At 34.0% G+C, this 14,624-nt stretch overlaps 1 long non-coding RNA gene across 2 annotated transcripts in view; it reads left to right on the top strand.

Moving 5' to 3' along the window:
- LOC119818384 overlaps positions 1-14,624 on the top strand; it is a 136,070-nt gene that overhangs the window by 27,636 nt on the left and 93,810 nt on the right. The window contains exon 1 of one of the 2 annotated variants that reach the window (XR_005286103.1): positions 14,154-14,278. The exons of the other annotated variant lie outside the window; for it this stretch is intronic. This is a non-coding gene — a long non-coding RNA (uncharacterized LOC119818384). Of the gene's footprint in view, positions 1-14,153; positions 14,279-14,624 lie in introns of those variants that run through there. 2 annotated transcript variants of the gene reach the window in all.

Here is a 14,624-nt window from a genome sequence, read left to right as displayed (position 1 = left end):
TTCCTATAACTGTACATTCTGATAATGTATGTGATAGATTGCCTAGAGGTAATTAATGTCAATGTATGTATTTCTGGTTTTCATAACCTACTCATTTTTACTCAGAAATTATGCAGCACATAACTTCATAAACTGGAAATCATGTGACAAGTGGACTTTGTGGGATAACCCAGGAACTCAGCTATTCACTTTGTGTGTGTGTGCTTGTGTGTGTGCCAAGGGAGAAAGCTGGAGGACACTGGAGTTGCATAGAAGCCTGTGGGTAGGACTGGCCACGCAGTAACACTGTGCCAACACTTTACATCCAGCCCAGCTAGATTTCTAACCCAGTGAAGAATATGGCAGTTTGTTTGAATGAAAATGCAGAAGAAAAGTAACTGAAATTTGTTTGAAATGTACTCTATGTCTTCCACTATAGTTCTGGCTTCCATGTCTGTCTGTCTGTCTCTATACATCTCTCTATCTCTCTGTGTGTTTTTATTTAGATGAAGAGTAACATGAGCTTTGTGTCTTCACCACCCTAGCATATACACTGTAGTACTGTCAGTATAGACATGGAGTTAGGGACCCCTCACTGTTAAAAGAAACCCTGTACCCCTGAGCAGTAATGTCTAGGTATTCACTTCCTCTAATTTCTAGCCACATCTCTTCCTCTTTTTAACTATACAGATTTATTGTGGACAGTTTATACAAATGGAATCATATATGTAGCCTTTTGTGTCTGGTTTCTACTGTATGCCAGAATGTTTTATCCTTCTAGTACGTATATTAAAAAAATCCTATTTTTCTATAGGATTGTGTTGTAATTTGTCCATTCGTCAATATTTCATGGACATTTTGGATGCTTTCACTATTTGGTTATTATAGATTATATTCATAAGTGCTCATGTACAGGTTGTTTTGTATGTGTTTTCATTGGTATTGGATACATACGTAGGGAAGAATTTCCTGGTCACATTGAGAATCTGAAACTTTAGACTTTGAAAGGTTTTAGCACTTAATAGCTACTCCTCCACACACACACTCCGACCTTTCAGTATTTCAGTTTTCCACTTTCTCACCTAGGTGGTTTTTATGTTTACTTACTTACTATAGCTATCTTGTTACAAAAATATAAAATGGTAGTTCATTTGGGTTTTATTTTCTTTCCCTGATGACTAATGTTCCAAATATTTGTGATTTTTAGTCATTTTAATATCATTTTTGGAGGTGTGTATTTGAATACTTTCTATTTATAATTGGTTATTGTCTTTTTGAATTGTGTAGGTTCTAGTCATGTTTTGGATAATAGACAATTATGAGATGCATGGTTGCAATGTTTTTTACTATTCCTTGTTTTTCCTTTACATATTCTTGATACTATCTTTCTTTTTAAAATCATTTATTTTAGTCAAAGTTTCTCTATGAAACCCAGGTGCCCTCAAATTTGTGAACCCCTTTTGTCTACTTCCTGAGTTCTGAATAACAGGGCAGGTGCTGTCATGCCTGGACTGCTTGGTAACATCCTTTCATGCACATTTTCATTTAATTAGTCTATTTGCCTTTTGTTGCTTTAGCTTTTACTGTCAATGTAAGAAATCTCAGCCTGCTTCAAGATCTTAAAGATTTATATCTCCTTTTGCTTCTATGAGTTAAAATTTTATCTCTTTACATTAAATGTCTTTGTTCTTTGGTTCACGTTCAAGTTTTTGTGTATACTGTAAGATTTAAGTCCAAACTAATTTCTTTGTCTGTTTAACTTCCCTTTGCTGTTGTTTTCTCCTCATTAAATAACTCTGCCCATTTCTCAGACATACACTGATCATCATTCTCCAAATGCATGTCAGAACTACATGAGTCAGTCCCATCCGAGACACACACAGCTGTTGAAGTCTGATGGGCCGTGCACTGATGTTTCACCGTGTGGGGATCGCTGTTTGCATGAGAATAGCTCATCTAACCCTTATACGGATGAATTTTACATATGTGCGTGTTCTTAGCCATTATCCTATGCACATATCCCCCACATCAGCCCAGGCTGGCCTTGAACCCAAGATCCCCTGCCTCAGTCTCCTTAATTCTGGGTTTATGAACAGACATTACTAGGTTGGCACTCTTAAACAATCTGTGGTTTTTAGCACATATGCCTTGTACTTCGTTAAGTTTATTCAGTATTGAATTTCTTTGGATTTAAGTAAGTGGACTTATTTTTATTTTCATTTTTGGTTTGTTGATTGATACAGTTTAGAAATAAAACTGCTTGTAGCTGGGCGGTGGTGGCGCACGCCTTTAATCCCAGCACTGGGGAGGCAGAGGCAGGCGGATCTCTGAGTTCGAGGCCAGCCTGGTCTACAAGAGCTAGTTCAAGAACAGGCTCTAGAAACTACAGGGAAACCCTGTCTGGAAAAACCAAAATAAATAAATAAATAAATAAACAAACAAACAAATAAATAAATAAATAAAATAAAACTGCTTGTTACTATGTTGTTCGTATAATCTATGATATTATTAAATTCATTAACCTTTATTTTATTTTAGTTGAGATTTCAGATTTTTAATATACATAAAATTATTCCATCTGTAAATTAAAATTGCTTTCATTTTCTACTTTAGACACACATTTTCCCTTTATCCCTTTCCTTGGCTAGAATGTCTAAACCCTATAGAACAGTGGTTCTCAACCTTCCTAATTCTACAACCCTTTAATAACAGTTCCTCATGTTATGGTGACCCCCATTCATAAAATTGTCTTCATTGCTATTTTGTAAATGTAATGTTGTTACTGCTATAAATCATGTTTATGTTTTTAGAGATAGAGGTTTGCTTAAGGGTTGCTACCCCAAGGTTGAAAACTATTTATGTAGGATGTAAACGAAGTAAAACTCTAGTTCTTATTTCTTTCTGATCTTGGGGTTTCTCTATATAATCATGAAGTTATTGTGCATTTCCAATAGATAATGTTTACTTAAAGGGACAGTTGTGAAGCTTGAGCAGTCTGTGGGACCACTGGCAGTGGGACCAGGATTCATCCCGAGTGCTTGACTGGCTTCTAGGAGCACATTCTCTTTGGAGGGATACCTTGCCAACCATAAGTGAAGTGTAAGACTTAGATGACTTCCCCTAGGAAGCCTTACCCTTTCTAGAGGAGTGGAAGCTTGGGTGGGGGAGGGGAGGGAGAGGGATCAGGGGTAGCTGTATAAAATGACAAAAGATTGTATTAAGAAATTCTTAAGTTAAAAAAATGAAATTCCCTAGTCTTATTTTCGTAGTTGTGGTTGTTTGTCCCATGCTTTTTCTGCTATAATTAAGACGAACATGTTTTACTATTTTTAGTCTGCTTGTATGATTTTTCTATAGTGAACTAAAACTTCATTAATCTTTTATGTATATTAGTACTTCTAGATTCAATATTCTAATCACTGTTTTTGAGGACTCTTGAATTTGTAGCCATAAGACATACAAATGTATATTTTTTTAAAAAATAGGATTTCCTTGTTTGACTTTGGTATTTGGGCTCATAGAATTTGTGAGACTGCGCTCATTTTTCTTTCAGTTCTTTCAAAGAGGCTGAGGTTGTATTATTTTGCTTGATTACTTTTGTAGAATTCAGTAATCAGACTATGTGATTGTGAGTTTATATTAGCATTTTTTTTTTTTTTTTTTTTTTTTTTTGGTTTTTCGAGACAGGGTTTCTCTGCAGCTTTTTTAGAGCCTGTCCTGGAACTAGCTCTTGTAGATAGCATTTTTTAATTATTGGCTCATTCTTTTTATTTGTAATACATATGTTAAGAATTTCTGGGGTTTTTTCAGGAGCTTTTAAAAATGTCTTGTGTGTTTTTGGAAATCTGTCAACTTTATAACTTATTTGATGCCATACAACACTCTTTGATGAGTGTGTTCATACACTTATGGATCGTGTGTGCATCCATGTGGAGTTACAGATTGACACAGGATGTCTTTCTCTTTGGTTCTCCAGTTCAGTCACTGAGATGGAAAATTGGACTAGCTACCCAACTTAACCTAAAGGTCTCTTGTTTCTCCCTCTGGGATTATAGCTGGGCTGCAACCATGTTAGCTAGGCTGTTGATATGGGTCCTGGGAGCTGGATTCCCAGTCCTTCTGCTGTTTCAAGTACTCTTGCCACAGAGATCTGCCCAGCCCCACACACTGTGTGCAGTATTCTCCTCATGTGTTTTGTTTCCATAGTGTAAGCATTGTTGGTTCTTATTTGTTCCTAGTCGTGGTGACTTCATTGTCAGCAGTTGGCCTTTGTCGGTCTAGACAGAGGTTGACTGATTTTGTTTATCATTTTAGAGAAATGTTTGTGTGATGATTTTACTTTGACTGATTTTCTTTTCTTTTTTTTGCTCTAATTTTGTTATCTCTGTTTTTTTTTATTCTTGACTATATTTGATTTGCCCTTTCCTTTAATAAGGTGGTAGGAGATTAATTTGAGATGTTTTATGTGGACATTTACAGCTGTAACATTTCCTCTTAGCATTGCTTTGGATGCACACCAGAAATTTTCAAATGTCATGCTTTCATTTTCATTCTTCACTAGGCATTTTTAATGTTCTTGATGATTTTTTTCTGTAACCCTGTGGTTATTTGGGAATGTATGTGTAATATACACACATTTTTAAGTTTCTCAATTTTTTTTTCTGAATTTATTCAATCATGCTTAGAGAATCACTCTGATTATACTGTTTGAAAATTTTGTTGTGACTTGTTTTTTTTTGCCAAGCATACAGTCTGTTTAGGAAAATACTTCTATTTTAGGAAATTGTGTATTCTATTTTGGATAGGTTTCTTCTATAAATGTTCTTATTAACTTACAGGGTTACTCAAGTCTTTCATTGTCATGTCCATCCCCCATCTCGTTGATTCTATTCATTAAGAAAGTAGGATTTTGAGATACTTAGCTATTATTGTTGACCTCTGTCTGTTCTTTTTCACATTTCATTTTTTGCTTCATGTAGTTTTATAATTTCTATGTGTTCTTGACTATTAGATTCAGTCTTTTCCTTTTGAAGTCCTATATGCTTAAAACAATTTTGTTATAGTGATGTTGTTTTTAAGATATTTTAGCATGTGCATTTTAAAACATTACATTATATAATGTTTAATATATACAGTAAAATATCTGGCATGATTAATTTTGAAGCTTAATGAATGAATATTAATCTACAGAATCACTTAGTATTAAGACTATGAACTTCCCCACCTCTGCATCCTATCAACCCCTCCATAGCTGGAGATTGAAATAGAGCTTTCCATAAGCAAGGCAGCTTCTCTGCCATCAAGCCAACCTGTCTATATTGCTCTTACCATATGCTTGTCCTTTTTCTAGAGAAACCTCCTAAGTGACTTGTTTAGTCATTCTCTGGTTTTCCATCTTAAATATATTTGTTTTTTTATTTATGCATATGTGTATATATGTGATACATTGCAACAGCATCTTTCTGGAAGTTAGAGGACAATTGTAGGAAATTTCTCTTTTTCAACAATATGAGTTATTGTTTTGTTATTGGACCCAGGTTATCAGGTATGGCTACAGATGCCTTTACCTTCTAAGTCATTAATCCAGCCCACTGCATTAAAAATATTTTAGTTTGTGTATATAGAGCAATGTATTCCTTTTTATCTAATTATGATTTATATTTAAAGGGTCATGGTAATCCTGTCAAACCTAAACTGATAATGATACATTCTGACAAATGTACTATTAGGTTGTTTTGCTGTATGAACATCATAGAGTAATTTGCACAAAGATGTCATTAAGTAAGCCAATCTTCCCATCCCACCATCATAGAGACATTCAGTCCTTGACTGAAATAGTGTTCATCAAATGACTGTATGAACTTTCTTTTTTTTAATCTTTGTTTTTGTTTTGTTTTTTTTTTTTTTTTGTAGCCATCTGTGGTAGTGAACTTTCTGAAGAGCATAAAAATGGAAAGTTTCTATTATCCCAGTTATCCACATGGGCGCCATTCTGTAGTGAGGTGGCAATGGGCTGCGTTCCGCCACCTGGCTCCTGCACGGCTAGCTTTACACACGAAATAACAACACACAAACTGTATTTATTTAAACACTGTTTGGCCCATTAGTTCCAGCCTCTTATTAGCTAATTCTCACATCTCTTGCTTTAACTCATATCTAATAATCTATGTAACACCACGAGTGGAGTCTTACCGGGAATGATTCAGCATGTCTGATCTGGTGGCTGGCTCCATCGCATCTCTCTCCCCTGGAGGAGAGGCACAGCAGTCTGACTAACTTAGGAGAGGCGTGGCATCTGACTGAGCCATCTACCTCACTTCCTTCTTCCTGTTCTGTCTATTCCACCCACCTAAGGGCTGGCCAAGGCAGTTTATTAGCCAATGAGAATCTTCCATCACAAGTGCAATGCCTTTTAAAAAGTATTTCAAACACCATTGTTGATTGAAAACCGTTACTGGTCTACAACAAATTAAACTTAATTTGACTCTGGGTAGAAACTTAAATGGCAATTTGATATTGTTGACACATTCAAATACATGTTTGTTTTTATAGTAAACTATGTTAGTAATTTAATAATATTAGGATTTAATAATTCTGGGTACACATACATACAGATTAGTACAAGATTTGACATAATGTTTAACTAGTTATTTGCACTGAATAGTTTGAAAAAAAACTAGATATGTTGGTAAAGAATTGGAGGATCACACTCTCATGCATATGTTAAACTTTATTAAATAAAATACTGTTTTCTACAATTGCTAAATAGAATTTCTGTCTCACTATTAAGATTTAAGAGTTGTCTTTGCCCCATGTTTCTGTGTCCATTGCAATTTCACCCCACCCATGTTTGTACTTAACTTTAGCGAGTTGTTAGATTATTAAATGGGTGCTACCTTTTCTGCTTGCATCCCCAGGTTGATAGTGAAGTTAAGTGTACCCGGATATATGTACACCACATTTGAACTATAATTTGAATTTGTAGGATATTTATGTTAATGCTGATCCCATAATAAGTTTTATAAATTTGTGATTTAGGTAATTTTTGTCTTTCTTTTGATAGGGATTATTTTGATAAAAGAAATTTAAATATGCTAGAATTTATTAATGGCTTCTTTTTCATGTTTAGGAACTTTTCCAATTATGTACCAAAATACTTGCATATATGTATATAATATGTATAGCATGCATGTATGTTTGTTTGTTTAAATACTGTCTTTCACATGCAGGTCTTTGAAGTCATCAGAATATGGATTTTATTTCTACGTGAGAGTTAAACCAGATGGGTTGGTTATCGTAGCACTGTTTACTGAGTAGCTTCTCTGTAGTTTTGGTTTCCTGTGCCCACTGTGTTTAATGTGTTTTCCCAAAGGTCTGGGTTGGTACATGGGCTCCCTGCCCTTTCTCTTGTCTCTTGGCCTTGCCTTTGCCATGTCTTACCTGCAGTAACTGAACGTACTGATAGCTGATAGTAGAAGAAACGCGTTGTTATGTAGTTTTTCCAAAGAACATCCACAATCCCCTTCTGGTTTACAGTGAGGGATACTGGGATATTGATCTCATATTATTAGGTTCTGATTTTCTAGATAATGAACTATTTTACCTTGAATATCTCAAGGTTTTGAAAATTTCTCTGTACTCTCATTTCATTATTCTTAGTTCTTTAAATAGTATTTTGACTTTCTTTCTGTATAAATGTAAACCTCTTGTATTTATTTGGGAAGCTGTCTAAGCATTCTTTAACATTTCATGTATAGATTCTTGAAAATAATTTTGTAATTGATAATTTTTATGAAACAATGTTTTGGTATTTTTGTCATTTTCCAATCTAAAAACAGTTTTTCTTCTTGTTGCTTTTTGTGCCTGCCAAAAACACCATTTATGAAATGTTCGTGTTATTAATGTTTTCCTTAAAGACAAATTTGTTCTTCTTCTGTTCACTGAATTGGAAAGCCTCTTGATCAGCTTCTATGTTTTGGATGCATGAGCCATCATACCCTTCATGTTGCTGTCTTTAAAAGCAATGGTTTTTGAATGTTACCTTGAAATACGATTTGCATATAGGTTTCAGAGTTCTTTTTCTAGTTTATACTGTGTACAAATGTTTTGATATATTTGTAGTGATTATTATTTTTTTGTATTTTTGCCTGTTAGGCAATATTTAATATTTATATGACTTTCCAAATTAAACCCAAGGTAATGGAGATTGGTCATAATTTTTTTCTATTCTTGGATTAAATTTTAATATGCTTAGCTTGAGTGTTGTGACTCTTTATCTAAGAAACTGTTTGCCTTTAATTATTATTTTTTAAAAAAATGTAGGGATGTTTATCTCTTTTGTAATCCATTATTTTAGAACTGTGTTAAAAATTTTATCTAATATCTAGTAATATCCACTCAACTGAGATGCTTGCTTTTTTGAGATTTTTAATGTTTATTTCATCATTATATTGAAATTTTTGTCTCTGAAACAAAATACATCAAATTAATTTAAGGAGGACAGACTTATTCCTGGCTCATGAAATTGGAGGGTTTCATCTATAACAACTTAATTGTTTCTATACCCAAACTGAAGCTGAGCATCATGGTCGGCAGTGTGTCGTGTAGGAAAGCAGCTTATGTTACAGTGGACAGAAAGCAGAGGTAGTCTTTAGGGATATTAAAGAGCCAGGTTCCCACTGGCCTGCTTCTTCCTGGGTTTTCCCAATGTCTCAAAATAGCAGCATCCATGGAAGATCAGATGGTCAACACATGACAAGAGCATCTCCCTCAATGTACAAGTCTTTAAGGGAGGGTTAGGGTCTTCATATATTCCCTAAATACTGTACATATTATGTCTCTGCCTCCCGAGTGCTAGGGAAAAAGGCGTGAGCCACCACCACCCGGCTCTCTCTTCTTTTTTTCTTTTCTCATATGTCACATCCAAACTGCAGATTCCCTCTTCGTCCACATTCTCTGTGCCCACCCCCATCCACTCCTCTGCCTCCCTTAGAAATAAATAAATAAATAAATAAATAAGCCTCCACATAACAAGTTACTACAAGAGTAAGACCAAATCCAACAATTACTGACCTTGGAACTGAACAAGGTCCTCTGTATATGTATTTTGGTTGTATAGGTTGGTGTTCTTGTGGGACTCTTAAGCCGTTCATCTCTTACAGTGTAAATATTTAAGGCCATTAGACATCCTATAAGTATTGCCTTATTTGTAATTCTTTCATATGTATGAATTTTATAATTGTTTCTTCATGATGTTTTGTAATACCTACTGTAATTTATTCACTGATTCCTGGTTTTGGGGGGTATTCTTTTTGCTTCACCTCTGCGAGGATGTGTCTATTTCCTATTAATTGTAATATATACTTAAAGTCATTTGGTGTCACATCATTGGGCTTTATTAAAACCTTTACAGTAAGTTATTAGATTTAGAATGTCAGCTTACAAGTTCCAGAATTGATTTTTCCACCATTAAATTCAATGTGCTTTAATCATTTGTATGTGTGTACATGATTTAGAGCTTATAATTTATTCATATATATTTGTAATAGTAAAATAAAGTTAGATTGTAAAAAATGTTATCTTGTTATTGTTTCATTGCCGTATTGTAACTTATGGATTCTGTCTTTTGGGGCACTGAGGAAAGCACAAACTCTTATTTAAAAGTTTTGATTTTAAAGAATAGAGATTAAAATCTGTGGTCTGAGCCACTGGCCATGGAGAAGACATTTTCATTTGTTTGTCATACAATACTTTATATCCTTAAGTCCTACCAGGAATATTACCTGAGAGGAGAAGGCATAACATTACACCTCCATTTTACCTTGGTTTGGTTTAGTGTTTTATCCCTAAATGTTTTTTTCCATTGGTTCCTTAGAGTGTATTTGTACTTTGTAGTGTTTAAACTCAGTATATATTGAATATCAATTGAACCCGACAGATTTTTTTTGTATTTCTCAAAGAATAAAACCAAAATTAAAATGTTAAATTGTTAGTCATATGTAATTCTTAAAATTGAAAGGATCCAGAAGTCAAACCTACCTCACCTCAGTATTGCCATCTTTTTTTTTTGCATTACAATTTTTTTTTGTTTTGTAGATTATTTGTAGTATGCATGATATTAAGGGATAAGTTTAGGACAGATGTGGAAGTGTATAACCATAGCCCAAGTTTTTAGGAGGCTGACTCAGCAAACAGGCAGCCTACCCACAGGGCGTGTGTGTGTGGGGAGCACAGGATGGGAAAAAAAGAAAAAGAATAGAATTGAAGGGAGAAGAGATAAGAGAGAACAGAACATGTTTAGATCATGGGTAATTAATGTGTTAAAATATGCTTATTTGGTTTTTTCTAAGTGCTTGTTAATTTACATTTAAATTTAGTTTTAAAAAACTTTTGGGGCACTTTTTGTTTATTAATATTATCCAGTGTGATTTACTTTAGTTTTATTACTTCCTTCAAAATAACTGAACAAACTGTCATCATAAAGTCTGTTTATCTTCTTAATATAACTACTGGATAAGATAGACATGTGCTTCAGCTTTTCTTCATATAGATTTCATTCTTTGTATCTGGCTTTAAAACTTAGGTCAAAGACCTAAGCAAAAGGTATTCTTGGGTTAGTCTAAACACTTCCCACAGAGGGGCTTGTGTGTGTGAAACATTCAAGAAGTTAATGGTAGTATAGAAGCTTGGTAAGAAATTATTTTGTCATTATCACCCTGTAAATTAAGACCTTGTAGCACAATAGAAGTGTTTTATACAATGCCCTGTAATGGCTGGATGGATGGTAGGATAAATGGATAATGGCTGTGTAACTGGATAAATATGCAAACATTTTATCCTGATGTTTATAATAATCGGTGACCTGTATGTATCTTTGTGATGTTAATATTGGAGATAATATCAAAAGAAAAGTTCTGGATAATGAACCTTGACAATAATTTCTTATAACTCATTTACTGTGGTCACATTTGCTTATGAAAGTCCTCTGCTTGCTTTTGCCCATCCAATTCTAGCATCATTTATTAATAAATAAATAAATAAACAAACAAACTTGTCAGTGGGTTTTTAAAATATGAAAATATTCCACACATATGGAAATCAGTCCCGACAGTTGAAGTTTACCATTTGATTTCCATATATACAGTATGCATACATTTAAAAATTGAGGTGTCCAGTAAACAAATTTTCTTCCCTGTTGCCATCACCTCTAAGTTCAGTTTGCTGTATGCATCAAGGCAGGTATTCATTAATGTGCTGAACTAGTTGAAATCTAAATAATGATAACAACCTATGTAAATATATAGGCATAATTTAAATGCTATTTTATCAGCCATACTTAAATACATTTATAATTACTTTTCAATTAAAAAACATGAAAGAAATATTTCTTGGCTTATTTAAGGATTTCTTTAACATAGGATCATGGAAAACCTTGTTTTTTGTTAACCAGTCAGACTTTGCGGTGCTTGGAGGCCACAAATGCCATGAAGTATGGAGCCATACTTTGAAAATGTCCCACTGTGCATGGATACTTTGAAGATAGTTTAATTATATGGTTTATACGAAATCAGGTTTTGTCATTTTTTTGTGATACTTCATAATTTTCCAGTTGGTTTTCTTATCACAGTAGTGAGAATTGTATGAGTTTTCATTAACAGTTTATATATGTGAAAGTGAGCATTTTAGGCTTGATATGAGTTACTCTCAGATATTCCAGATTACACTGAAATTCTTAGGTAAATGTATGTGTTTCTTATATCTTTGTCAATGGGTTCCATTCTGATGATTTCATTCTTGTTGTGTGTTGTGGGAACAGTCACCATGTCTTCCAGGCCTGACTGGAACCCTTTGTAGCCCTGCCTTGCCTGGAATGTGAAACCATCCTGCCTCAGCCTTCCACATCCATCTCAGAAATTTTCTAAAATTTTTTTAAATGATTAGTTCCATTAATTCTGTCAGTAATATAGTTTTGCCATTGTTTCCTAAGACATCTTTCTTAGCCAGATCTTGTGCATGATTTTACCTATTCTTCATGGCCTTACAAAGGAAGCTTTGCTTTGTCTCACCGTGATCTTGCCTGATAAGGTGTCATTCCCAACACAGGAAGCTAATGCATAAAAGAGGAAACACTAATTCTGAAGTAAATACTGCATACTCTCTTGATAGTTGCTGTGACTGCTTATGTTTTTCTCCTTTGCAAAAAGGTTTTCCAATCCCATAGCCTATTTTGTAAATATCCTTAAGATTATATTTTCTAATTGTCATTTGTTTGTTTATTTGTTTGTTTGTTTGTTTTTGTGTGTGATTATTTGCCATCGAAGAGGCTTTGTATTTGGGATGTTGGGTCCTGTAGCTTAATAAGGTCCTTCCCTGAATTTTAACACTTCCTCCTGTTAAGGACACAGCAGTCACTGCTCTGTATTTACAATGTTGCAGTATAAACAGCTAGTAATCTGCTCAAATGATCAATGGCATAGTCACTGTGCTTTTCTGTTTCTGTTTTCTCTTTATGCCTGTTTCATGCTCACATCTAGAAAGTACATAAATTTACAAAACACAAGACTTTAACCTGTTTGTCTTCTTCCCTCCCTTGATAGAATATACTATGTATCTGCTTTCTCTTCCTCAAGAAAAGGGTAGAGAAAAGTTTGCAACCATAAATATATTTCATGTTTTTAAAAATTTCAGAAACACAATCCTTTTATATATGCCATCATAATTTAATTAGCCTTCCTACATTTTTTAGGTCTTGGTTTTCCTGATATTTACTTTTATTTAACACAGCTATAATTTTTGCATTATGTATTATTTACAAAGATATAAATTCTTAAAAATGAAATTTCTGAATTAAAAATATTACATTTCATATTTAGTTATATAATAAGCTTATCTGAGAAAAACGAAGCTGACTTATAGTCTTGCAAGCAGTGTTTGTGTGTAGACTATGCAATCAAAATACTTAGATTTCTTTTCTTTAATATTCCTCTATATTCTCAAGATTTTAGTTATTTTCCATGTATTTTTTACATTTGAATCTTTAATTTTAATGAGGTATTGATTCATGTACTTTATTTTTTATGTCTGTTGAGGGTGTTTATATGTACTAAGATTTATATAATTATATATTATCACTTTGAAATATTGATTTGAAATGATTTTACATTTTGTTTATATAATAGTTTGAAATTAAATTTATTATATAATTGACCACCTGATTCTCTTTATTACTCTCCAAAACTTACAATCAGATAATTATAACAATGTATTTGTTCATATATAATCATTTATCATTTTATATTTGGGAGGGGATTTTTTTTTGAGAAAGTTTTGGGTTTTTTTGTTGATTTTTTTCATGTGTATGCTTGTTTTTCCTTCCAGTTTGTATGCCATGTGCATACCAGTGTTCCTGGGACCTAGAAAATAGCGTTGAATATTCTGTAACTGGAGTTACAGACAGTTGTGAGATGCATGTAGGTCCTGAGAATCAAACCTCTTTCCTCTAGAAGAGCAGCTGGTGCTCTTAACCACCAAGCTATCTCTCCCCACACCAGGTTAAAGTTTGAAATTGATAAAATAAGCATTAATCCCTAGATTCTTAATATGTAAAAACTAAACGGGTACATGGTCCTTGCTTTCAAAGTTTATTGCTTTCATTCAATATTAACATATGTAATAATCTTTAAAAATATATTTATTTTTGTTTATGTGTATGGGTGTTTTGCCTGCATGTATATATGTGTGTATTGCCCTTAGAGCCCAAAAGATGGGTTAGTTTTGGAAATCTTGGAACTGGATTGTTGTGAGCCACCATGTGGATTCTGGTGACAGAACCCATTTCTTCTATGAGCACAAGTGCCCTTTACTGCTGAGCCATATCTCCAGCACTGAATTTTAAGACTTATCTTACCCAGAGAGTGTGTCATTTATCACGATCTACAGATGTCCAAGTCTTTATAATATATTTTCATCATGTAAGCAATATTCTGAGATAACATCCCCGAAATAATTGAAGCCTTAATATTGCCTTGTTAGCCCTTTCTCCTGGTGTCCCTTACTTCCTTTGTCCTTTCATCCCACTGGCTCCTTTTCCTTCTATTCCTTCAGTAGCTGATGTATGAAAATCATTAGTTCTTGTATATAGCCAGTTAGTATTTTGTTTGTTTTTTGTTTTTTGAGACAGGGTTGTTTGGTGTAACAGCTCTGAGTGTACTGGAACTCGTTTTGTACCACACTGTCCTTGAACGCATGGAGTACTTGTATTAAAGGCATGTCTTTCCCAGGCCCACCAACCTAATAGCAGGTGAGCATCTTACGTCATTTGGAGTCTGGTCGAGATGGTAGTTGTATGGTCAGTATTTAGTATCACTGTTTTCCGTAATGCCGTTTTCATCCTAGTTTTTTCAGCCCGTTTGGAGTTATAGTAGGTAAAGGGTAAACAAACATATTTATTCTCTTCTGTGGCATTCCTGGAAAGATCTTAATAGACTTCTCTGGCCTTCATTATAAGGCTCTCCCATCTTTAATAGCCTGGCATTTACTGTGTTTTTAAGATAAGATAGGGAAAAAGTGGTATGAGAACCACTGTAAGATTATTGAAGGCTGGCTCAGTAGTTCTGCATGAATTACAGATTCTGGCTAATAGTCTA

This window comes from Arvicola amphibius, chromosome 7 (assembly GCF_903992535.2).
Source record: "Arvicola amphibius chromosome 7, mArvAmp1.2, whole genome shotgun sequence".
NCBI lineage: Eukaryota > Metazoa > Chordata > Mammalia > Rodentia > Cricetidae > Arvicola > Arvicola amphibius.
Note: the sequence above shows the minus strand (reverse complement) of the source record. Positions and strands in the feature narration are given on the sequence as shown.